Raw genomic sequence first — 25,306 nt, 5'->3', positions numbered from 1 at the left:
ACAAGATTCCCGGTGCCGGCATTAGCCACACAGCCCCAAAGCATGATGGAACCTCCACCAAATTTTACTGTGGGTAGCAAGTGTTTTTCTTGGAATGCTGTGTATTTTTGCCGCCATGCATATCGCCTTTTTGTATGACCAAACAACTCAATCTTGGTTTCATCAGTCCACAGGACCTTCTTCCAAGAAGAAATTGGCTTCTCCAAATGTGCTTTTGCATATCTCAGCCGACTCTGTTTGTGGCGTGCTTGCAGAAACGGCTTCTTTCGCTTCACTCTCCCATACAGCTTCTCCTTGTGCAAAGTGCGTTGTATAGTTGACCGATGCACAGTGACACCATCTGCAGCAAGTTGATGCTGCAGCTCTCTGGAGGTGGTCTGAGGATTGTCCTTGACTGATCTCACCATTCTTCTTCTCTGCCTTTCTGATGTTTTTCTTGGCCTGCCACTTCTGGCCTTATCAAGAACTGTCCCTGTGTTCTTCCATTTCCTTACTATGTTCCTCACAGTGGAAACTGACAGGTTAAATCGCTGAGACAGCTTTTAGTATCCTTCCCCTGAACAACTATGTTGAATAATCTTTGTTTTCAGATCATTTGACAGTTGTTTTGAGGAGCCCATGATGCCACTCTTCAGAGGAGATTCAAACAGGAGAACAACTTGCAAGTGGCCACTTTAAGAAGTTTTTCTCATGATTGCATACACCTGGCTATGAAGTTCAAAGCTCAGTGAGGTTACAAAACCCAAAAAAGTGCTTTAGTAAGTCAGTAAAAAGTAGGTAGGAGTATTTAAAACAAGAAAATGATAAGGGTGCCCATACTTATGCACCTGTCACATTTTGTTTGAATGCAGATTGCACATTTTCTGTTAGTACAATAAACCTCATTTCAAGGCAGAAACATTACTGTGTCCAACAGTTATTACATATATCAAACTGAAATAGCTGTTGCAAAAACACCAATTTTTATAAAACATTAAGCTTAAGATTAATAGGGGTGCCCAAACTTTTTCATATGACTGTATCTTATTAAAGGATACATAAAAAAGGAATTATTTTGTGATCACTATTACCCAATTAACCCCCAACTCGTATATTTGATATGCGGTCTGGCCTGTTGGTTAATATTAGGTCTAGCAGTGCCCCCCTTCTTGTTGGGTCCTGAACCAGTTGTGAAAGGTAATTGTCTCTCATAGTTGTCAAAAACCTATTACCTTTGCTGGAACTACAGGTTTCTGCTCCCCAATGTATTTCAGGGTAGTTAAAGTCCCCCATAATAATGACTTCTCCTTGAGTCGCTGCTTCATCTATTTGCTTTATGAGGATATTCTCCGCTGCTTCCATTATTTTGGAGACTTGTAACAAACTCCTATCAGTAATTTATTATTTTTTCCCCCTCCACTTACCTCCACCCACAGGGATTCTACATTTTCATTGGATTCACATATGTTCTCACGCAAGATGGGTTTTTAGGATGATTTTACAAACAGTACAGACCAAAAGTTTGGACACACCTTCTCATTTAAAGATTTTTCTGTATTTTCATGACTTTGAAAATTGTACATTCACACTGGAGGCATTAAAACTATGAATTAACACATGTGGAATTATATACTTAACAAAAAGTGTGAAACAACTGAAAATATGTCTTATATTCTTGGTTCTTCAAAGTAGCCACCTTTTGATTTGATGACTGCATTGCACACTCTTGGCATTCTCTTGATGAGCTTCAAGTGGTTGTCACTGGAAATGGTCTTCCAACAATCTTGAAGGAGTTCCCAGAGATGCTTAGCACTTTTTGGCCCTTTTGCCTTCACTCTGCGGTCCAGCTCACCCCAAACCATCTCGATTGGGTTCAGGTCTCGTGACTGTGGAGGCCAGGTCATCTGCCGTAGCACCCCATCACTCTCCCTCTTGGTCAAATAGCCCTTAAACAGACTGGAGGTGTGTTTGGGGTCATAGTCCTGTTGAAAAATAAATGAATATCCAACTAAAAGCAAACCGGATGGAATAGCATGCCGCTGCAAGATGCTATGGTCGCCTTGCTGGTTCAGTATGCCTTCAATTTTGAAGAAATCCCAAACAGTGTCAACCGAAAAGCACCCCCACACCATCACACCTCCTCCTCCATGCTTCACGGTGGGAACCAGGCATGTAGAGTCCATTCGTTTACCTTTTCTGCGTCGCACAAAGACACGGTGGTTGGAACCAAAGCACAGATTTCCACTGGTCTAATGTCCATTCATTGTGTTCTTTAGCCCAAACAAGTGTCTTCTGCTTGTTGCCTGTCCTTAGCAGTGGTTTCCTAGCAGCTATTTTACCATGAAGGCCTGTTGCACAAAGTCTCCTCTTAACAGTTGTTGTAGAGATGTGTCTGCTGCTAGAACTCTGTGTGGCACTGACCTGGTCTCTAATCTGAGCTGCTGTTAACCTGCGATTTCTGAGGCTGGTGACTCGGATAAACTTATCCTCAGAAGCAGAGGTGACTCTTGGCCTTCCTTTCCTGGGGCAGTCCTCATGTGAGCCAGTTTCTTTGTAGCGCTTGATGGTTTTTGCAACTACACTTGGGGACACTTTCAAAGTTTGCCCAATTTTTCGGACTGACTGACCTTCATTTCTTAAAGTAATGATGGCCTCTCGTTTTTCTTTACTTAGCTGCTTTTTTCTTGCTATAATACAAATTCTAACAGTCTATTCAGTAGGACTATCAGCTGTGTATCCACCAGACTTCTGCACAACCCAACTGATGGTCCCAACCCCATTTATAAGGCAAGAAATCCCACTTATTAAACCTGACAGGGCACACCTATGAAGGTAAAACCATTTCCGGTGACTACCTCTTGAAGCTCATCAAGAGAATGCCAAGAGTGTGCAAAGCAGTCATCAAAGCAAAAGGTGGCTACTTTGAAGAACCAAGAATATAAGACATATTTTCAGTTGTTTCACACTTTTTTGTTAAGTATATAATTCCACATGTGTTAATTCATAGTTTTGTTGCCTTCAGTGTGAATGTACAATTTTCAAAGTCATGAAAATACAGAAAAATCTTTAAATGAGAAGATGAGTCAAAACTTTTGGTCTGTACTGTATAAACACCCCCCCCTTCTTGTTTGTGCTGTCATTTCTGAACTGACTATAGTCCAGTAAATTATCTGCCCAGTCATGGATCTCGTCCAGCCATGTGTCAGATATCCCCACCATGTCATAATTATTTTCCAACAAAATTAATTATAATTCCTCCATTTTGTTGCAGCAGAGCTACTTCCAGATGGTAAAGTAGAGAATAGCAATAGGATTCACCAGACTGCGGTCCACCGGTCATATCAATACTCCATAGGAGCCTGACCAGAGCACCGCAATTTTCCTACTATCTGCTGGCACTCCTTATGATTAATAAGCCCTGCCACATCACTAATCAGAAGATTTGGCAAGGATACCAGCAGGTGGGGAGAAAATAAATATCCTTAACCCCTTATTGACATCTGATACACATTAAAATGGCAGTCGTTAAGGGGCCTTATTCCCTCGTTGCAGTTTTAAAATGCCTATCAGAAATAAGTGAATAGCGCCGCCCTGCTTCCAAAATTCCCACGGGTGCTGTATATGACAGCTGACACCCTGCGGTATCGACCCCGTCTGGTTTTGGAACCGATCAGGGCTGATTACTCCTTAAATATCGCTGTCAATCGCGAGAGAGGTACCTAAGTGGTTAAAAGGGGGTTAAAAGACCCCCTTTGACAGGATGGACCAAATGCAATTGTAAGAGCGAGTGCCAATCTTTGCTATGATACCCTGTGGTCATCTTAAGACACCAGGATACGGTTTCCTGCAAGATCCTGCTATAAGCAGGGTCTTACAGGCTATGTCAGAGAGTCACTGACAGGTCTCAGGCACTGCAGTACACATGTACTTCAATGTATGAGACCAAAGATCAAAGTAAAAAATATTCTATGTCCCAGTGGGACTAAGTGGAAAAGTAAAAAAAACTTAAACAAAATATGTAAAAAAGTAAAGAAAACAGAAAAAAGCACACACAAATAACGAAAAGTCGATTCGCTACTAAAAAGGCAGCCTTTGTGATAAAAACAAAAATAAAAAAAGTACACATAATTGGTATCACCACGTCCAGAACAACCCAGTCTATAAAAACTGTCACAATATTTATTCCATATGGTAAACGCCGTAAAAACAAATAATAAAAAGCACACCAAAAATGGCACTTTTTCATACTGACACAAAAAATGTAATAAAAAGTGATCAAAGTGTCATATGTAAAGTAATATGGCACAAAACAAAATGCCAAACTGTCCCGCAAAAAACAAGCCCTAATATGGCTCATTCAGCAAAAAAAATAAAAAATACAACTCTCAGTATATGGCCATGCAAAAACAAATTACAAATTAATTTGTGTCAAATATTGTTCTTAGTCTGTCAAAGTAGCAAAGCATAAAAAACCCAATATAAATCTGGATTGCTGTAATCATACAGACCCGATGAACAAATAGGACTTATCACTTTTACCGCACGGTGAACCGTGCAAAAAAAGTAAATAAATAATTGAATTGCTGTTTTTTTTAATTCTGTCTGAAAAATTTGAATAAAAAGCAATCAAAAAACATTAAGTGCCCCAAAATGGTACCAAAAAGATCTCTAACTTGTTTTGCAAAAAATAAGCCCCCATACAGCACTGGGTTGCATGCCCACAATGCGTTTATTAAGCAATTCCGCTGCAGAAACGCTTAATAAACGCCCTGGTAGAAGTTCTGCAATGTTCCTCAAAATCTGCAGCACGGCGCGTGACCTGTCACATGCCAAAATGACGTCATGGAAGGTCCTTTTACACCATCGCGAGCCGCCGGGGAGCCAGGACGCACCGGAGAGAAGACCACGGACCATCAGAAGGTAAGTATAATGTTTATTTTTTATTTTAAATCCATTTTTATTCTTTTTTTAACTATTAACTTGGTCACACTATATAACTATAACTATATAACCGGTTGCATGGATTTATATAATGTGACCAAGTTGTCAAGCACTTTTCCAATTGATGCTAGAGTCGCTTGGAAAAGCACCTGACAACCCGCATGCGAAATCGCATGTGCAAAACGCGTGACATACGCTTGTCCCTGGAAGAAAAAATGCATGTAAAATCCACATGCGTTTTTCTGTCAGGGAGGTGCAGAAACGCTCAGGAAAAATCCGGAGCATTTCTGCATCGTGGGCACATAGCCTTCTTCACCAACAAATAAAAAAGGTACAGCTCTCAGAACATGGTGACGAAAAAAAATATTTTTTTTTATAAAAAACATGTTTTACTGTGTGATAGCAGCAAAACATAAAAAAACATATAAATCTGGTATTGTTGTAATCACACCGACCCGAAGAATAAATCCACCTTATCACTTATACCGCACAGTGAACCGCGCAAAAAATAAAAATAAAAACTATTCTTGTACTACTGTCTATTTTTTTCACTCCACCTCCCAAAAATCGGGATAAGGCTCAGGTCACATTTGTTCTGCGCTCTCCGCTGAGTGCTTAAGACGAGGTTTCCGTGTATATCCCAAAAACCGCAATTCAGACAAAACCCCGGCGAGAACATGACATTAATGAGGCAGATGGAGACATTTTGGACTCCGTCTGGTTTCTGTTTTAGCGGACAAGTATGGACGACCACAGTTCTGTTAATGGCTAAAAAGATGGATACCACCAGAACAGACACCAAAAGGCATGCAAAACATCTCCATCTGCCTCATTAGAGTGAGTATTTCCATCCAGGGTTTCGTCTGAATAGCATTATTGTGACATTTACATGGAAACCCTGACGTAAGTGCTCAGTGTAGAACACAAGAATGTGATCCATGCCTTATACTGAAAGCAATGCAAAAATGTTATATACCCAAAAATGTTACCAATAAAAACCCTAATTTATCCCACACAATACCAAGACCCACTCAGGTCCTTTATCTGTCACTGGAAATATATGGGTTTCCCTGACAGTGAATATGTTACATGCTGTTACGATTGGCATGCTACAGGGCTTTATTTTATAATTAAAGGGCTTGTCCAGGTTTGAGATGAAAGTTTGCAGTCAGTCTAGATGACTGCAGGCTTCTGAACTCTCACAGCACATGCACTGCATACTTTGACGATTCTCCCTTGCCGGTGGGTGGCAAAAGTGGACGGTCATGTGAGCACAAGTATGTGATTTGTATAGTTCTGGCCACATTCCAACCAGACGTGTCCGGCCGCGCTCAATTCATTTTCATTGAGTGAGGCCATGCATGTAGGGTTGGCATGTATGCAAATCGCCGGCACAAGAGAATCCTGCCAGTATGCTGTGTGCACTGTGAGAATTCAGAAGTCTGCATTCACATAGAATGACTGCAGACTCATCACAAACTTGGACAACCCCAATACTCCTAACATAAATAAAATATGAGAGTTAGTTAAAAAACATTTACATCCAGGCACCTTATAGATGATGTTATCTTTGATAGATGTTCTCTTTCTTTTCTTCTTCATCTTGTCCAGACTCCATGATGACTTTTAACTTCCATCTTCTCTGGTCTTCTGCAGTACATCCCCACACGATGCCCTTAAAAATAGCTGTGTCATCATAATGCTCCTGAATAAAAATATATGCTCTATGCTAAGCCTCTGAATTAATAATTACCCTTCACTATATTCCCTGTACAAAATATAACCCACACACTATCCTTCTTATGGTACTTGCTCTCCAGAATGCCCCCTCCTTTCCATACTGAACCTCCAGATGCTTAACAGAAGTTTATAACATAGAACCCTGAAAGTAAAAATTCACATTTTTCCCACAAAAATGTTTTTACCCCATTTTTTATTTTCACAAGAGTAACAGGAAAAATGGACTGCAAAATTTGTGATACCCCATATGTGGAATAAAACTACTGTTTGGGCACATGGCAGGGTTCGGAAGGGAAGGAGCACAGTTTGACTTTTTGAACGCAAAAAATGGCTGGAATTAAGAGGGGATGCCATGTCACGTTTGGAAAGCCCCTCATGTGCCTAAATAGTGGAAACCCAGCACAAGTGATGCCATTTTGGAAACTAGACATATCAAGGAATGTATATAGATGTGTGTTGAGCACCTTGAACCCCCTGATGCTTCACAGAAGTTTATAAGGTAAAGCCGTGAAAATAAAAAATCAAATTTTTCCAACAAAAATGTTCTTTTAGCCCTGAATTTTTTATTTTCACAAGGGTAACAGGAGAAATTGCACACCAAATTGTAAGGTGCATTTTCTCCCGAGTGCGTCAATACCCTATATGTGGTTGAAAACCTGTTTTGTAGGCACAGTGCAAAGCTCAGAAGTGAAGAAGCCCCATATTGGAGTTCAGATTTTGCTGGAATGGCTTGAGGGTGCCATGTCACATTGGCAGAGACCCTGAGGTTCCAGAACAGTAGAAACTCCCCAAAAGTGACTAAATTTTACAAACTACATCTCTCAATGAATTCAACTAGGGGTGCAGTGATCATATTGACACCACGAGTATGTAACAGAATTTTACACTATTAGACAGTAAAGAAATAATAATTACATTTTTACCACAAAAATGTTGTTTTAGCCCCAGATTTTACATTTTCACATGGGCAAATTGATAAAAATGGCACCGAAATTTATCACTCAAATTCTGCTGAACATGGCAATACCCAATATGTGGCTGTAGAGTACTGCTTAGCTGCACGGTGAGACTCGGGAAAGACAGAGGACTTTTTGCCTCCTGGAGCACAGATTTTCTTAGAACAGTTTATGGACTCCATATACACAGCCCCTAAGTGCTAGAAGAGCAAAATACCCCCCTCGTGTGACCCCATTTTGGAAATTTTACCCCTGCCAAACATGTGAACGCTAAATGTGGTTTATGCACACTGTGAGGCTCAGAAGGGAGATGGACATTTGGATTTGGGAGTGCAGAATTCACTTAATTTCTTTTGGGGGGCCAATTTTCTTTTCCAGAGCCTTTGTGCTAAAAGTAACGTGGAACCCCCTATATTTCCATTGACAGATGATGGACCTCAGTAGTGGGGAATTGCTTTTTGTGGATTGAGTTTAAGCTTTTGTTGGGAACATTTTACATAACATTTTGATTCACATTTATCCTGCATTCTTCACTGAGCACTTAAATCGAGTTTCCATCTAAATCTCGGAGTGACGTGATTCAGATGAAACCCCCAAAGGATCCATTCACTATAATGATGCAGCAGAGTTACTCTGGACTCCTTCTGGCCTCTGTTCAGTGGTGTCCTTCTTTTCAAAACTGCACAAAACTGTGGCGGACAGTGCTTTTATGCACGACTAAAAAGATGGACACCGCCGGATCACAGGCAGATGGTGTCCACAGTGTTGCTATCTGCCTCATTAGAGGGAATCTTCCATTGTGGGTTCCGTCGGAATCACATATTTGAGCACTTACATCGGGGTTTCCGTGTAAATCTCAGAGTAGAGCACAGGATAAATGTGAGCCGAGCCTTATTGCAATCTTTGTGAGGCAAAATGAACAAATCAGTAGTAGGTCAAGAATTAGTTTTATTTATTTTTCACACCATTCCTTGTGTGGTATAAGTGATTAGACAACTATATTCTTTGATAAAGAAAAAAGCAGAAAGAATGTGTCAGCTCACCCTTATGGCAACCGTTGCTTATAACTAGCTATGCGGCAGGAGTCCAATAGGAGAAAGCAATATTCCAGCACCCAGATACAATTAAAAACTTGTACGTTTATTGTAGAAAAATATAAAAAACATCACCTTAGGTCACCAACCAACCAGATTATGTCTTACAGCAAAAGCGCTTCACACCTTCGTCTTTAGTCATTGCATGTCTGTAGGAATAACTGAACAACCATTATATACTATATCAGGTCCAATCACATGAGCACATTGGTCCAATCCTGTATGATAGCATGAAAACCAAATAAAAAGAAGCGTATAACACAGAAAATTCATAAATAAACCTCTTAGGAAATACATAGTAAGGAAATAATCCATCAATGCAACCATATAGTATCATTACTCATAGTGGTAGATTAGATTGTGTCAAATGTTAATATCCGACGGTGATCTGGTGTTTAAAACGTATATCCACCAGGACTCTCTATTCAATAGTTTCCTATGGAGATCACTGCCTCAAAATGGTTTGTGGACCATCTCAATACCAATTACTGAGAAAGATCTAGTGTCATCACCATGACTTTCTGTGAAATTTTGTGATGCTGCTGAACAGTTTGTAAGCAGTTTATTCTCTGCATCAGACAGGTGGCATCTCACCCTCACTTTCTAGGGTCCTGAAGTACAAATACTGTATCTGACAAATACTGCAATATATGAGATATACAACATAAGCTAAGTTGTAGTTTATGAAATTTTGAATACGATAGGTTCTATTAGTGGCTGTAGAAGTAAAAGTAGATGTATTCGATATATGGTTACAGCATTTACATACCGAATGTCCACATTTGAAAACCCTGTGTTGTGTAGCCAAGTCCTCTTACTGGCCATATTGTTAAAGGCTTGGAGACAGTAAGCTACCTAGCAAAAGGTGGCTACTTTGAAGAACCTAGAATATAAGACATATTTTCAGTTGTTTCACACTTTTTTGTTAAGTATATAATTCCACATGTGTTAATTCATAGTTTTGATGCCTTCAGTGTGAATGTACAATTTTCATAGTCATGAAAATACAAAAAAATCTTTACATGAGAAGGTGTGTCCAAACTTTTGGTCTGTACTGTACATGCACAGTGGGGGAAATAAGTATTTGATCCCATGCTGTTTTTGTAAGTTTGCCCACTGACAAAGACATGAACAGTCTATAATTTTAAGGGTAGGTTAATTTTAACATTGAGAGATAGAATATGCAAAAAAAAATCAAGAAAATCACATTGTATAAATTACACTGCTTAAAAATATAAAGGGAACACTTAAACAAAAGAATATAACTCCAAGTAAATCAAACTTCTGTGAAATCAAACTGTCCACTTAGGAAGCAACACTGATTGACAATCAATTTCACATGCTGTTGTGCAAATGGAATAGACAATAGATGGAAATTATTGGCAATTATCAAGACACCCTCAATAAAGGAGTGGTTCTGCAGGTGGGGACCACAGACCACATCTCAGTACCAATGCTTTCTGGCTGATGTTTTTGTCACTTTTGAATGTTGGTTGTGCTTTCACACTCATGGTAGCATGAGAGGGACTCTACAACCCATAGAAGTTGCTCAGGTAGTGCAGCTCATCCAGGATGGCACATCAATGCGAGCTGTGGCAAGAAGGTTTGCTGTGTCTGTCAGTGTAGTGTCCAGAGGCCCGAGGCGCTACCAGGAGACAGGCCAGTACACCAGGAGACATGGAGGGGGCTGTAGGAGGGCAGCAACCCAGCAGCAGGACCGCTACCTCCGCCTTTGTACAAGGAGGAACAGGAGGAGTACTGCCAGAGCCCTGCAAAATGATCTCCAGCAGGCCACAAATGAGCATGTGTCTGCACAAACGGTTAGAAACCGACTCCATGAGGGTGGTATGAGGGCCCGACGTCCACAGATGGGGGTTGTGCTCACAGCCCAACACTGTGCAGGATGCTTGGCATTTGCTACAGAACACCAGGATTGGCAAAGTTGCCTCTGACGCCCTGTGCTCTTCACAGATGAAAGCAGGTTCACACTGAGCACATGTGACAGACGTGACAGAGTCTGGAGACGCCGTGGAGAGTGATCTGCTGCCTGCAACATCCTTCAGCATGACCAGTTTGGCAGTGGGTCAGTAATGGTGTGGGGTGGCATTTCTTTGGAGGGCCGCACAGCCCTCCATGTGCTCACCAGAAGTAGCCTGACTGTCATTAGGTACCGAGATGAGATCCTCAGACCCCTTTTGAGACCATATGCTGGTGCGGTTGGCCCCGGGTTTCTCCTAATGCAGGACAATGCCAGACCTCATGTGGCTGGAGTGTGTCAACAGTTCCTGCAAGATGAAGGCATTGAAGCTATGGACTGGCCAGCCCATTCCGAAGACGTGAATCCGAATGAGCACATCTGGGACATCATGTCTCGCTCCATCCACCAAGGTCACATTGCACCACAGACTGTCCAGAAGTTGGCGGATGCTTTAGTCCAGGTCTGGGAGGAGATCCCACAGGAAACCATCTGCAACCTCATCAGGAGCATGCCCAGGCATTGTAGGGAGGTCATACAGGCATGTGGAGGCCACACACAATACTGAGTCTCATTTTGACTTGTTTTAAGGACATTACATCAAAGTTGGATAAGCCTGTAGTGTGTTTTTCAACTTTACCTTTGGGGGTGACTCCAAATTCAGGCCTCCATTGGTTAATAAATTTGATTTCCATTGATGATTTTTGTGTGATTTTGTTGTCAGCACATTCAACTTTGTACACAACAAAGTATTCAATGAGAATATGACGCGCCCCCTGGGCCTGTGCTGCTGTTGCTGTGCAGGGGGAATACCCGGAACCGGATCGCTGGGGGTTGTAGTTCTCCGTGGCGGTGACCCGGTCCGTGCCCAGGGCGGTCAAACCAGTGGCAGTCTAAATGTTGTAATAAGTGTCCGACTACGCCACCCGTGGATTGCGGTCAGTGGGGACCGCCGCTGCGCTGCCGACCGCTGAGGCTGATGTTGGTTGCGCAGCCGAGTATGGGATAACTCCCCACGGGAGGAGTAATTGCCTCAGGGCAGCTAATGTGAGAGATGATGGGAGTGATGGTGTGAGGGTCCCAGTGCTGATGGTGCTGGTGCGACAAGGAATCACAGAGACGTGTGGTGCAGTTCAGGGTCTTTACTGATGGTACAAGGCAGACCCTCCCGGGAGTACTGGCTAGTATAAGGGGCCTGGTCAGTCTGCGAGCAAGCAGGAGTTCCCCTGGCCAGGTGGAGTTGTAGGCCTCCCCGTTAATCTGCACTCTTCCTGGCTACCTTGCTGTCAGCGGTTACAAGTAGCCCACGTCCCTGAGTATACCGTGTGGTGCTCACCCGTATGGCTGTTGACCTGGGGCCTTCTGTTAGCCTCCGCTCCTGGATGGCGGCGCTGGTCCCTTCTCTGTGACTGAGCCTCCGGGCTTCTACGGCCAGAGGACCTGGAATCCCCTGCCGGCTGGTTTCTGCTGCTGGGTGTAGATCAGTCCCCACAGCCTCGGACTCCTGTGTCCGGTTTTAGTGTCCTTGTCCAGGGCGAGCTCTGCTCAGCTCCAGCCCCTGGACTTCTGCTACTGCTCCTACAGAGCTCCTAGTTCTTCCTTTCCCTCTCCAGGCTCTGACTCTGTCCTAATCCCGCCCCAGACCCAGTTTAAAAGGGCAGATTCCTCCCCTCCCAGGTCTGGGCGGACCGTGTTGCATGTTTAGGGATCCTGACCAGAGAAACCTCCCACTTGCTCTCAGACATAATATCTCTATTACTGCGGCAACCAGACCCCTGGGGTGTCGCATTCCCCCCTAGTAAATTTTAGTACTCCGGGACTAAACACATTTTTGAAGAAACATAAATACAAGGTATAACAATAACAAGACAACATATTTACAAGAAGCTTTAGTCTGTAGAGGTCACGGCGTTTCCGTGACCGGGTGTCCATATCACCCAACAAGGCGAAGTCTTGGCACAGAATAGGGGACCTGTCCAAAGCAAACCCCTTGCGTTGTCCTTGGGCGTGGCTGCAAGGGTAGACTAACTACTTTGGGCCGCAAGGAGGCCACGCCAGACAGGTTTTCTCTTCCGCGGCCGTCTTCGCAAGAGGCACCAAGGTGCAACTATCTACAAGAATTGTTCCGGTTATCCAGTGTCCATAACCTGTTAGTCCATAAAAATCTGCAGGGTAACTGAGAAACATAATTAGTAACAGGCAACAAACATAAACCATAAACATTTTTCAATAAACAGTCAACTTTACAGTGCATTGGTTTAGATTCTCCAGCGAGCGGGCATCTGACCTCTAGTGACTCTAGTGGACCTACGTAGCTCACTAACTGGTTCTGAACTACAGGGTGTAGGAGGTGTTATGGGCAAGCTGGGCAGCTTTCTGCGCACTCTTTGGCTCACTAGGGGCACGGCAGGCTCACTACTAGCAGAGGGTTGATCCTCCTGTACTGCTGGTGTGGACTCTTCTGCCTCTTGGGCCGGCTGCTCTTCCAGCTCTACCGGTTCCTCTGTAGGCACTTGCGGGGCTGGCTGGAGAAAGGTGAGGACGGGTACCACGACAGCGCCGTTTACTTGTGTCCAAGACCGGGGGAAGTCTCCGAGTACGGTACTGATCATTTCTTCCCTTTCCTCTGCGGGTTGAGGGTTTTCTTGATCTTCTTCAGGGCTTTGCAGCTGCTCGGGACACTTCTTCAGGTGGTCTCTGGAGACAATGGCTGTGGTTTCTCCTCCATCCTTACTGATTATGCAGATTTTTGGGTTCTCATGGCTTGATGGCAGTACGGTGTATGGGTCCTTCTCCCACTGGTCGTCCAACTTGTGGAGCCGCCTCTTCCTCTTCAAGACCTGCTCTCCAGGTACCAGGGGAACAGCGGGAGCATACTGGTTATAAGCCTTCTCTTGCCTTTCTCTAGCTTGAGACAGACTTCGCTCGACGCTCTCCTGTACTTTCCGATACTGCTGCTGCCGTTCTGTATCCCAGTCTGCCTCTGGCGAGGTGTCCTCAGGTGTCAGGACTCCCATATCCAGGTCAATAGGCAGCTTACCAGGTCTTGCTCTCATTAGGTAAGCCGGAGTACAGTTGGTGGAACCTACAGGGATGTGGTTATACAGGTCAACCAGATCGGGCAGTTTCTCAGGCCACAGACTGCGTTCTTCCAGGGGCAATGTTTTTAGCAGATCTATCACCACCTGGTTCATCTTCTCGCAGAGTCCATTGGTTTGAGGGTGATAGGGCATTGTTCTTATCTTCTTGCAGCCATACAGGTTGCAGAACTCCTGGAAGTCCTCCTCTTCGAAGGCTGGTCCTTGGTCTGTCAACACTTGGTCCGGGTACCCGTGTGGACGGCAGAAGTGCTGCTGGAAGGCTCTAGCTGCTGTTTGAGCCGTTAAGTCCTTGACCGGGACCACCACTAGGAACCGGGAGTAATGATCTACGATTGTGAGGGCGTAGACATACCCAGATCTGCTTGGAGCCAGTTTCACATGGTCCAGGGCTACCAGTTCCAGTGGCTGTCTGGTGATGATGGGCTGCAGGGGAGTCTTCTGGCTGGCACGGTCTTTTCTTCTCAGGTGGCACGGGCCACAGTCTCTGCACCACCTCTCGATGGCTCCTCTCATGCCTACCCAGTAGAACCGTTCACGCAACAAGAACTCCAGCTTCTTCCATCCGAAATGCCCTGCTCCGTTGTGGTATGCCTCCAGAATCATAGCCGCGTCACGTCTTGGGACCACTACCTGCCAGGTCAACTCATGTGTTCGAGAGTTAACCATTCTCCGGCACAGCTTCTCCCTGTAGAGGAACAGCTTACTTTTCTCCTTCCACAGTTGCTTGGTCTCCTCCGGAGCGTCTGGGTCAAGACTGGCATCGGCTTGGGTCAGCATTTCCTTCACCAGACGGACTGCGGGATCACTGTCTTGTGTTTCTGCCCAGTTGTAGTGGGGCAAGGGATTGAACATCACAGAGCGCCTATCCTTCACACGGTGGGAATACAGGGTAATCCCATGACGGTGGAATGCAGGGAGCTCGACTTCTTCCAGATCTTCCCCTACGTCCGGTAAGTTCGGCATTCTAGACAGGGCATCGGCGTTGGTATTTGTGCGTCCCGCCCGGTATTTGATGGTGAATTCAAAGTTGGACAGGCGAGCCATCCATCTCTGTTCCAGGGCACCGAGCCTTGCAGTGTCCAGGTGTGTCAACGGGTTGTTATCCGTGTACACGGTGAATTTGGAGGAGGCAAGGTAATGCTTGAAACGTTCGGTCACTGCCCAAACTACTGCCAGGAACTCCAGCTTGAATGAGCTATAATTCTCAGGGTTCCTCTCCGTGGGCCGTAGCTTTCGGCTGGCGTAAGCGATTACCCGTTCTTTCCCTTGCTGGATCTGGGACAGTACGGCTCCTAGCCCGATGTTGCTTGCGTCCGTGTGGAGGATAAAGGGCTGGCTGTAGTCTGGATATGCCAGGATTTCATCCCCCGTGAGGGCCATCTTCAGCTGGCAGAAGGACTCCTCTTCCAGCTTTTCCCACCTAAAGGGCTGCTTCTGGTTTTTGGCTTTCCGAGATTGTCCTATCAGGAGGTCCTGCATAGGGGCTGCCATTTTGGTGACACCGGGAATGAATCTTCGGTAGTAACCTACCAACCCGAGGAACTGCCGCACTTCCTTTATGCTGGAGGGTCTTGGCCAGTCCTTAATCACAGTGATCTTATCAGGGTCGGGAGCCACTCCGTCAGCACTCACCACGTGTCCCAGGTACTGCACCTTTGGTTTCAGGAGGTGACACTTGGAGGGTTTCACCTTTAGGCCGTAGTTTGCCAGAGCTTCAAACACTTCTGCCAGGTGCTTCAGGTGGTCCTCGTAGGTCTTGGAATAGACGATGACATCGTCCAGGTATAACAGCACCGTCTCGAAGTTCCGGTGTCCCAGACAGCATTCCATCAACCGTTGGAAGGTTCCTGGTGCGTTGCAGAGCCCGAATGGCATACAGTTAAATTCGCTGAGACCCATCGGGGTGGTGAATGCGGTCTTCTCCCGGTCCGCCTCTGCTACAGGAACCTGCCAGTACCCGCTAGTGAGATCCAAAGTAGAGAAGAAGTTAGCAGATTTAATGCAGCTAAGGACTCTTCTATCCTTGGTAACGGGTACGCATCTTTGTGTGTGATACGGTTGACCTTCCTGTAGTCTACACACATTCTCATAGTGTTGTCTTTCTTTTTCACTAAGACTAGTGGAGCTGCCCAGGGGCTACAGCTGTCCCTGATTACCCCAGCCTCCTTCATGTCTCTAAGCATCCCCTTGGCGTGTTGGTAGTGTGCCGGGGGTACGGGTCGGTATCTCTCCTTTATGGGAGGATGGTCTCCCGTGGGGATGTGGTGTTCTACCCCCTTTACTCGCCCGAAGTCTAGCGGGTGTTTACTAAACACTCTCTCATACTCTCGAACCACCCGATAGACTCCCTGTTTCTGGTGTGAGGGAGTGGAGTCAGTACCCAAATGCAGTTGCTGACACCAGTCCTCCATTGGTTTCTTAGAGCTGTTACCTTCCTCTGGTTGAGATGGAGGCAAGGGTTCCACGGCCTGTACAGAATTCTGGTTTATGGTGAACAATTTGGCTAGCGTGGCATACCGGGGCAGGTGTACTTCTCTCTCCCCGATATTTATGATGCGAACGGGCACCCTCCCATGGCGTACATCGACCACCCCCCGTGCTGTCAAAATGGTGGGCCTACTGTCTGAGTAGACGGGTTCTACCATTGCTTGGTAGTCTCTACCTCTTAGACCAATAGCTGCCCGGCACCAAATCATCATCTCACTTTTTGGGGGCATGGCAATAGGGAACGGGTCACACATTCTCACGCTACCTATCTCACCACCAGATAGTTCCACCTGTTGCCGCTTCATCAGTGCCCGGATCTCTTTTTGGAGCACACGCTGCTGGCCGGAACTGGCGTTCTTGGCAACCTGCTGTAAAATGAGAATCACCTCTGCAAGACAATTTTCAATCACATTAGTTCCCAAGGTTATTCTAGGGTGACTCTCATGACGGTCTATGTCCACTATTATCAGTCCTTGTGCCGCCAGTTCGACTTTACCGATCTTAATGGTCACCTCTTTGAATCCCACCTGCGGCACGGGCTGACCATTGCTGGCGATGATACTCAGGTCGTCATCTGGGTAGCGGGTTATGTCCGAGTCATTCCAGTACTGTTTAAAGAGCACGTACGGGATGGTGGTCACCTGTGACCCAGTGTCTAGTAGGGCACTCATAGGAATGCCATCCAGTACCACAGGCAAGATTGGACGTCCTCCTACGTATTTATCACGCCAGTTTGATGGGCCTGATGGTCTTATGCCTGGGGGTTGGCCCTCTACCCCAGGTTGTGCCCGTTTAAATGACAGTACCTTGCCACATGTCTGGGTTGATTGCAGCGGCGGCAGATGGGTTGTCCTTCCTCGTTGTATCTGTCGCTGGGTCTTCCTCTGGCCGGTGGGGTCCTCCTCAGTCGGCGCCACGGGACGTCCTCCGGTCCGGAGGCCAGCTGGATCTTTCCTGGAGAAGAGACCTGTAAAGACTGCACAGTTCTGGTTAGCGCGGCAACGCTCTTAGTCAGCTCTTGGACCTGATGGTGCAGGTCTGTAGCCGGGACACTGTTTAAAGCCTGCGCATCAGCTCCCACAGGCCCTGCAGACAAGGGTGCCGTCTCCTGGTGGTAAGTGATAGCAGGGCGCCTGTGGGTCACAGCGCCACCTGGTGCCGGTTCTCGGAGCACCCGGATGGCTCTGTCCTTGAACTGTGCAAAGTCCAGGTCAGGGTCCTGTAAGGCCATTGCCCGCAACTGGGTTCGATGGGCATTGCACAGTAGATCCTCAATAAATTGTTCAGTCAACAGCTTATCTTCATTTCCCACGCTGTCAGGGTCTGCCTGCTTAATGGCTCTCAGGGCCTCTTGTAGGTTTAGAGCATAGTCTCTTATACTCTCATGTGCCCGTTGTTTGCACCCATAAAATCTTAGTTTTATTTCGGCTGAGGTGCGGGTGTCAAATGTGTCTTTCAGCCGGGTTAGTATGTCTCTGACAGTCCTCTTCCTCCCAGGTGACCAGGACTTTACCTCCCTTTGGGCTGCCCCGATTAATTGGGCCACCAGGATGCTCACTTTTTGCTCTTCTGTGAGGGGGTACACCTGGAAGAGGCTATCCAGTCTTTCTCTAAAGTCATTTAGAGTATGTGACTCCCCTGAGTACTGGGGTAGCCAGGTTGCCCCCGGGATATAGGGCATGGTGAATGGCATGACTGCTGCAGCGGTTGCGCTGGCAGTGGATGTGGCAGTGGAGCTCCCCTCGGTATCCGGCATCCTCCTCCCCCCTAGTGGACCGTGGCCTACCTTGTGATGCTCTTCTTCCGTAGGCCGCGGCTCCGCAGTCGATCGTCGGGGTTGAGGACCTGGCGTCGCGCTCCGATGACGTCAGCGTCGCTCTTCCTCCCTTCCAGGACCTTGCGCAGCGTCAGAGCGTGGGGCAGAGCGTGTGGCGGAGCTTCGGATCTCGCGCGCTTTCGGCGTCCACGCCCCTCTTCTTCCCGTGCGGCGTCCCGAAGATGGCGTCCGAAGGCGGGAAGCAGCTGCGGATGGCGGGAAGAAGGCAGAAGATGGCGGGAAATGGTTCAAGATGGCGTCTGATGGCGGGAATCGGCTCCGGATGGCGGGAAACGACTCCGGATGGCGGGAAACTTCACCACAGGTAAGTATAAAAGTCTCTTTTTCAGGCACGCAGTACCCGGTGGTTGCGGGCACGAAATCCTGCCGACTATGCCAAAGTTGACGCGCCCCCTGGGCCTGTGCTGCTGCTGCTGTGCAGGGGGAATACCCGGAACCGGATCGCTGGGGGTTGTAGTTCTCCGTGGCGGTGACCCGGTCCGTGCCCAGGGCGGTCAAACCAGTGGCAGTCTAAATGTTGTAATAAGTGTCCGACTACGCCACCCGTGGATTGCGGTCAGTGGGGACCGCCGCTGCGCTGCCGACCGCTGAGGCTGATGTTGGTTGCGCAGCCGAGTATGGGATAACTCCCCACGGGAGGAGTAATTGCCTCAGGGCAGCTAATGTGAGAGATGATGGGAGTGATGGTGTGAGGGTCCCAGTGCTGATGGTGCTGGTGCGACAAGGAATCACAGAGACGTGTGGTGCAGTTCAGGGTCTTTACTGATGGTACAAGGCAGACCCTCCCGGGAGTACTGGCTAGTATAAGGGGCCTGGTCAGTCTGCGAGCAAGCAGGAGTTCCCCTGGCCAGGTGGAGTTGTAGGCCTCCCCGTTAATCTGCACTCTTCCTGGCTACCTTGCTGTCAGCGGTTACAAGTAGCCCACGTCCCTGAGTATACCGTGTGGTGCTCACCCATATGGCTGGTGACCTGGGGCCTTCTGTTAGCCTCCGCTCCTGGATGGTGGCGCTGGTCCCTTCTCTGTGACTGAGCCTCCGGGCTTCTATGGCCAGAGGACCTGGAATCCCCTGCCGGCTGGTTTCTGCTGCTGGGTGTAGATCAGTCCCCACAGCCTCGGACTCCTGTGTCCGGTTTTAGTGTCCTTGTCCAGGGCGAGCTCTGCTCAGCTCCAGCCCCTGGACTTCTGCTACTGCTCCTACAGAGCTCCTAGTTCTTCCTTTCCCTCTCCAGGCTCTGACTCTGTCCTAATCCCGCCCCAGACCCAGTTTAAAAGGGCAGATTCCTCCCCTCCCAGGTCTGGGCGGACCGTGTTGCATGTTTAGGGATCCTGACCAGAGAAACCTCCCACTTGCTGTCAGACATAATATCTCTATTACTGCGGCAACCAGACCCCTGGGGTGCCTGGGGTGTCGCAAATATTTCATTCATTCAGATCTAGGATGTGCTATTTGAGTGTTCCCTTTACTTTTTTGAACAGTGTAGATAAATTTATTTTAATTTTGCAGTTACAAATAAGTATTTAATCCCCTACAAACCATTATGAGTTCTGGCTCCTACAGACCAGTTAGACGCCCCTAATCAACTCGTTACATACATTAAAGACTCCTACAGGAGTCTTTTATACAGACAGTCACTTGTATAAAAGACTCCTGTCCACAGACTCAATTAATCAGTCAGACTCTAACCTCTCCAACATGGGCAAGACTAAAGAGCTTTCTAAGGATGTCAGGGACAAGATCATAGACCTGCACAAAGCTGGAATGAGCTACAAAACCATAAGTAAGACGCTGGGTGAGAAGGAGACAACTGTTAATTACTCGGAGGGAACTTGTTAATGATCTCAAGGCAGCTGGGACCACAGTCACCAAGAAAACCATTGGTAACACATTACGCCTTAAGGCTTAAAGCAGTGCCCGCAAGTTCCCCCTGCTCAAGAAGGCACATGTGCAGGCCCGTCTGAGGTTTGCCAGTGAACACCTGAATTATTCTGTGAGTTATTAGGAGAGGGTGCTGTGGTCAGATGAGACAGAAATTTAGCTCTTTGGTATTAACTCAACTCGCCGTGTTTAGAAGAAGAGAAATGCTACCTATGACCCAAAGAACACTGTCCCCACTGTCAAGCATGGAAGTAGAAACATTATGTTTTGGGAGTGTTTCTTTGCTAAGGGCACAGGACTACTTCAGTGCATCAATGGGAGAATGGATGGAGCCATGTACCTTAAAATCCGGACTGACAACCTCCTTCCCTCCACCAGGACACTAAAAATCTGTCATAGCTGGGTCTTCCAGCAAGACAATGACCCAAAACATACAGCCAAGGCAACAAAGGAGTGGCTCAAAAAGAAGCACATTAAGGTCATGGAGTGGCCTAGCCAGTCTCCAGACCTTAATCCCATAGAAAACTTATGGAGGGAGTTGAAGCTCCGAGTTGCCAAGCGACAGCCTCAAAATCTTAATGATTTAGAGATGATCTGCAAAGAGGAGTGGACCAAAATTCCTCCTGACATGTGCGCAACCCTCATCAGCAACTACAAAAAATGTCTGACTGCTGTGATTGCCAACAAGGGTTTTGCCACCAAGTATTAAGTGTTGTTTGCCAGAGGGATCAAATACTTATTTCTCACTGCAAAATACAAATAAATTTATCTAATTTATACAATGTGATTTTCTTGATTTTTTTTGGTTATTCTATCTCTCAATGCTAAAATTAACATACCCTTAAAATTATAGACTGTTCATGTCCTAGTCAGTGGGCAAACTTACAAAAACAGCAAGGGATCAAATACTTATTTCCCCCAATAGCCACACTAGGCATCAGCTGCTAAAACAAACGAAAAAAAAGCTATTTTATATGGAAAAAAAACAAAATTACTTCAGCAACAAAAAAAAGTTTAACCTAAAAGTACAATGTAAGGAAATATAAGAAATGTATGCTATTTTTTTCAGTTTAAAATAAACATTGCAGAATAGTGAGTTTTGCATTTCGGGAAATCTAAGCAGTCTTCCCTATCTCAGCCACTTGAAGTCATTGACTGATGAAATTGATTGACAGCAATGGCATAGCAATAAACACCATTAGAATTGCAGAGATAGAGAAGAGACTGCTGAAAGTCTGTGAAGATTGACATCTCATGCAAGGCAATTGATTTGGAGACTGAGTTGTTGTTGAGAAGTGACTGATTACATAGCACTACACAGGATAGCATGTAGAATATGCATTGACATCCTTTTATGATCAGATTTGTCATTATGTGCTTTCAAGTGTCTATATAAGCTCAAGTTGGAGACATGTCTTAAGTCCACCCGGTGATGTGCTGTGTTCATGTTTCCTTCTTTACTTACATGACAATCTTTCCTATCTAAAAACTTTACATTTATTTTTACTGAATTTGACAGAGATGCATGGTGGCTTCATTGCTAATTATCTAGTTTTTCTACCTTCTGGATTTCTATTTACCTGATTTATGATTTACTATACCAGAATTGTAGGAGATGGAGCTAGATTTTTAGAAAAGGTGCCAGTTGTTGCACACTTTATGACGTAGGCATCCTGCTGGACCACACTTAGTCTCCCGGACAGGAAGTGACCAACACATTGTGGGGAAACGGGTGTAAGACCTTAGTGTCATAGATTTTAAGAAAGGTTCATGTTAAATACATTAGTGTGTAACATTAAAAACAGCTGTACAATAACTAAAGCTTTTTTCAGAAGGCCCTTTTCTTATGGTTCATGTGATGTCAATGTGTATAACAGATTGCATGGCATGTGAATAAGTATAAAAGTATTTGCTGCAGCTATTTTTGCATCAAAAATCGGCTTCTTGGCATGAAAAATGCTGCATAAAGAAATGAGTGTTTTTTACGTAGATTTTTTTTCTATGTGCTTTTTCCCAATCATGAGAATAGGTGAAAAATGCTGCAAAAATACTGAAAGAAGCACTCCCATCAAAGATTTTATCCTCTTATTGCAGTCATCATATTATATGGCACTGTGTACTTACAATTTCTCATTTTTCCTTTCTACCCAGGTAATTCTTCTCTTTTCTATTAGGTTTATGACATCACATGATTTAAAACTGACCAGCTGAGTCCTTCTAAGTTCTATGTAGACAGGAAGTCTCTTTTCTCTGCATGAGTCATCATTGGAACTACAATTCTACATCACTGCAAAGTCCCTGGCAGGAGGGAGGAGCAGAGCAGCTGGGTTAAGAGTCGAAGAAGGGGTGGAGCTGGGCTGCCAGGGACTTTGCAGATTTCAAAAATCTTATTTACTTTGGTGAAACTGTAAAATGCTGCATTTTTTGCACAAAAGTGCAGCAACACAAAAAACAAATCATGCACTATTCTGATATTATGATGATCCATGTTATGGACAAGATGAGTGCATGTAATAGCAAAACAGACGAGCGCACAGAACTGCGCAAGTTCAGTCACGTCCACAATTTGCTGGTTATTAAAATGTCTGACTGAACCTGACCATAATGCGATATAATGTAACGGAATATAAGTTTGCATGAAGGTGTCAGTGTTTTGGAATTTGTAGTAAGTGTAAGTTATAATCACTTCTGTTTTAATTTAGTTTATTTGCATCCATGACTCAGGGTGAAGTACGTCATTTTTTATGTGTACATTATTTTGCTTTGTAGAGCAAGGCCCTAATAGTGTCAATGAGAGGTGGAAAAAGAGTAGTGACTAGTGATGAGCGAATGTGTTCGCCACTGCTCGGTACTCACCCGAGCATCATTGTGCTTGATGGGATCGGCGAGTATTTGGGGGTTGCTCGGGCAGGAATTCGGGTCCCCTTGATCCATGTTTGGCGCTCTTTAGAGAGCCAATGAACATGCAGGGATTGCCTGCCACGCACTGTAACGCTGTAGCCATGTTGGTTGTGGGCATTACAGTGATTGGCTGGCCACACAGCATCATCAGGTGTATATAAGACCGGGCGCCGCTATGCTCGTCACAGTCTACCCCGGAATCAGGCAGTGTAGGGAGAGCTGCTGCTGCGTTAGGGAGAGAATTGCTTGTTTATAGTTAGCATAGGTATTCCACAACATCTATCTATATGCATCTAAACTAACAGTCGTTCTGAGGACTAATCCAGCTGCATATAATCCGTGCTAGGCAGGCAGGCAGTGTATGTTGCAGACTGCAGTGCATGATACAGCACAAGAGGGTCCATTGAACGTCCTGTCTGCTGCTGCTGTAATAATTACAGATATTTCTAGACATAGAAAGGCAAATTTTTTTAATCTTAATCCTGGTTATTTGCTTAAAAAGCAATCCAGAGTACACCATTTTTTGCTCACTGCAGAATAAAGCCAGATCTGTTTCATATTTAAAAATCCAGAAATTTGAACTGAACGTGGAAAATATTGGCCTCCTTTTCCATTCTGTTGCAGTGTGTCGGTGAAGCTATTCACACTAGGTCTCCATGTAGAATAATATTAGTAAATTACAGGCCTACAATTTAAAGCTGTGGTTCTCTGTCAGACATATCACCTGAAAGACTGTTCAAAAATCATACATTTCTTCCATTTTCATTCCATTGCAGTGTGTCGGTGAAGCTTTTCACACTAGGTCTCCGTGTAGAATAATATTAGTAAATGACAGGCCTACAATTTAAAGCCATGGTTCTCTGTCAGACATTTCACCAAAAAGACATCAAAAATCATGCATTTGTTCCATTTTCCTTCCGTTGCAGTGTGTTGGTGAAGCTATTCACACTAGGTATCCGTGTAAAATAATATTAGTAAATTACAGACCTACAATTTAAAGCCGTGGTTTTCCGTCAGACATATCACCTAAAAGACTGTTCAAAAATCATACATTTGTTCCATTTTCATTCCATTGCAGTGTGTCAGTGAAGCTATTCACACTAGGTCTCCGTGTAGAATAATATTAGAAAATTACAGACCTACAATTTAAAGCCGTGGTTCTCTGCCAGACATATCACCTAAAAGACTGTTCAGAAATCATACATTTCTTCCATTTTCATTCAGTTGCAGTGTGTTGGTGAAGCTATTCACACTAGGTCTCCATGTAGAATAATATTAGTAAATGACAGGCCTACAATTTAAACCCGTGGTTCTCTGTCAGACATATCACCAAAAAGACTTCAAAAATCATATATTTCTTCCATTTTCATTCCGTTGCAGTGTGTTGGTGAAGCTATTCACACTGCGTCTCCATGTAGAATAATATTAGTAAATTACAGGCCTACAATTTACAGCCCTGGTTCTCTGTCAGACATATCACCGAAAAGACTTCAAAAATTATACATTTGTTCCATTTTCATTCCATTGCAGTGTGTCGGTGAAGCTATTCACACTACTTCTCCGTGTAGAATAATATTAGTAAATTACAGGCCTGCTATTTAAAATCGTGGTTCTCTGTCAGACGTATAACATATAACTGCATTCCAAAATCAGTCATTTCTCGTGAACATGGAAAATATTGTCCTCCATTTAAAATGGGCAAGGTGCGTGGCAAGGGACGGGGAACTGGACGTGATGGTGATGGTGCATGCAGAGTCCGAGGACGTGGCAGTGGGCAAGGTGAAATTGTGCCACAGCAAACACCCAAATCTTGTCGCTCAACCTTCCTGTCCCAATTACTAGGGGACCGCAGAGCATCACTACTGAATACAGAGCAGTGTGAAAAGGTTATTGGTTGGATAGCAGATAATGCTTCCAGTCACTTGACCATCACGACCTCCACCCTGTCTTCTACATGGTCAAGTCTCAGTAGCCGTGAGTCTGGACCACATATTCCTCATGCTGATCCTCCTTCCTACCACCATGTCGAGTGCCCGGAGACAACTGATCCCACACTTGGACACTCAGAAGAGCTGTTCACTTTTCTATGTAGATTCCGGCCTCTCGCCCAGCCAGCTTCAAGCGAGTCAAGAGAAGAATGCGTGTAGCGATGTCCAAATATTGGAGCAGCCATGGTCACACGAAGGTGACGGTGGGAAAGTGCAATTACTGTCACGAAAGGTGGATGATGATGATGAGACAATTGCCAGAAAGTCAAGAGGAGGACCAGGGTGCGCAGGTGGAAGACGAGGTGGTGGATGATATAGTAACTGATCCAACCTGGCAGGGGGACACACAGAGCGAGGACAGCAGCACACAGGGGGAGGAAGGCAGAACACCACAACAGGCAGGAAGAAGCAGTGTGGTGGCTGCAGACAC

Source organism: Phyllobates terribilis, unplaced genomic scaffold, assembly GCF_046119375.1.
Source record: "Phyllobates terribilis strain yellow unplaced genomic scaffold, ASM4611937v1 Scaffold_1__5_contigs__length_1240528914, whole genome shotgun sequence".
NCBI lineage: Eukaryota > Metazoa > Chordata > Amphibia > Anura > Dendrobatidae > Phyllobates > Phyllobates terribilis.
The sequence above is the reverse complement of the archived record's forward strand: the minus strand, read 5'-3'. Positions refer to the sequence as shown.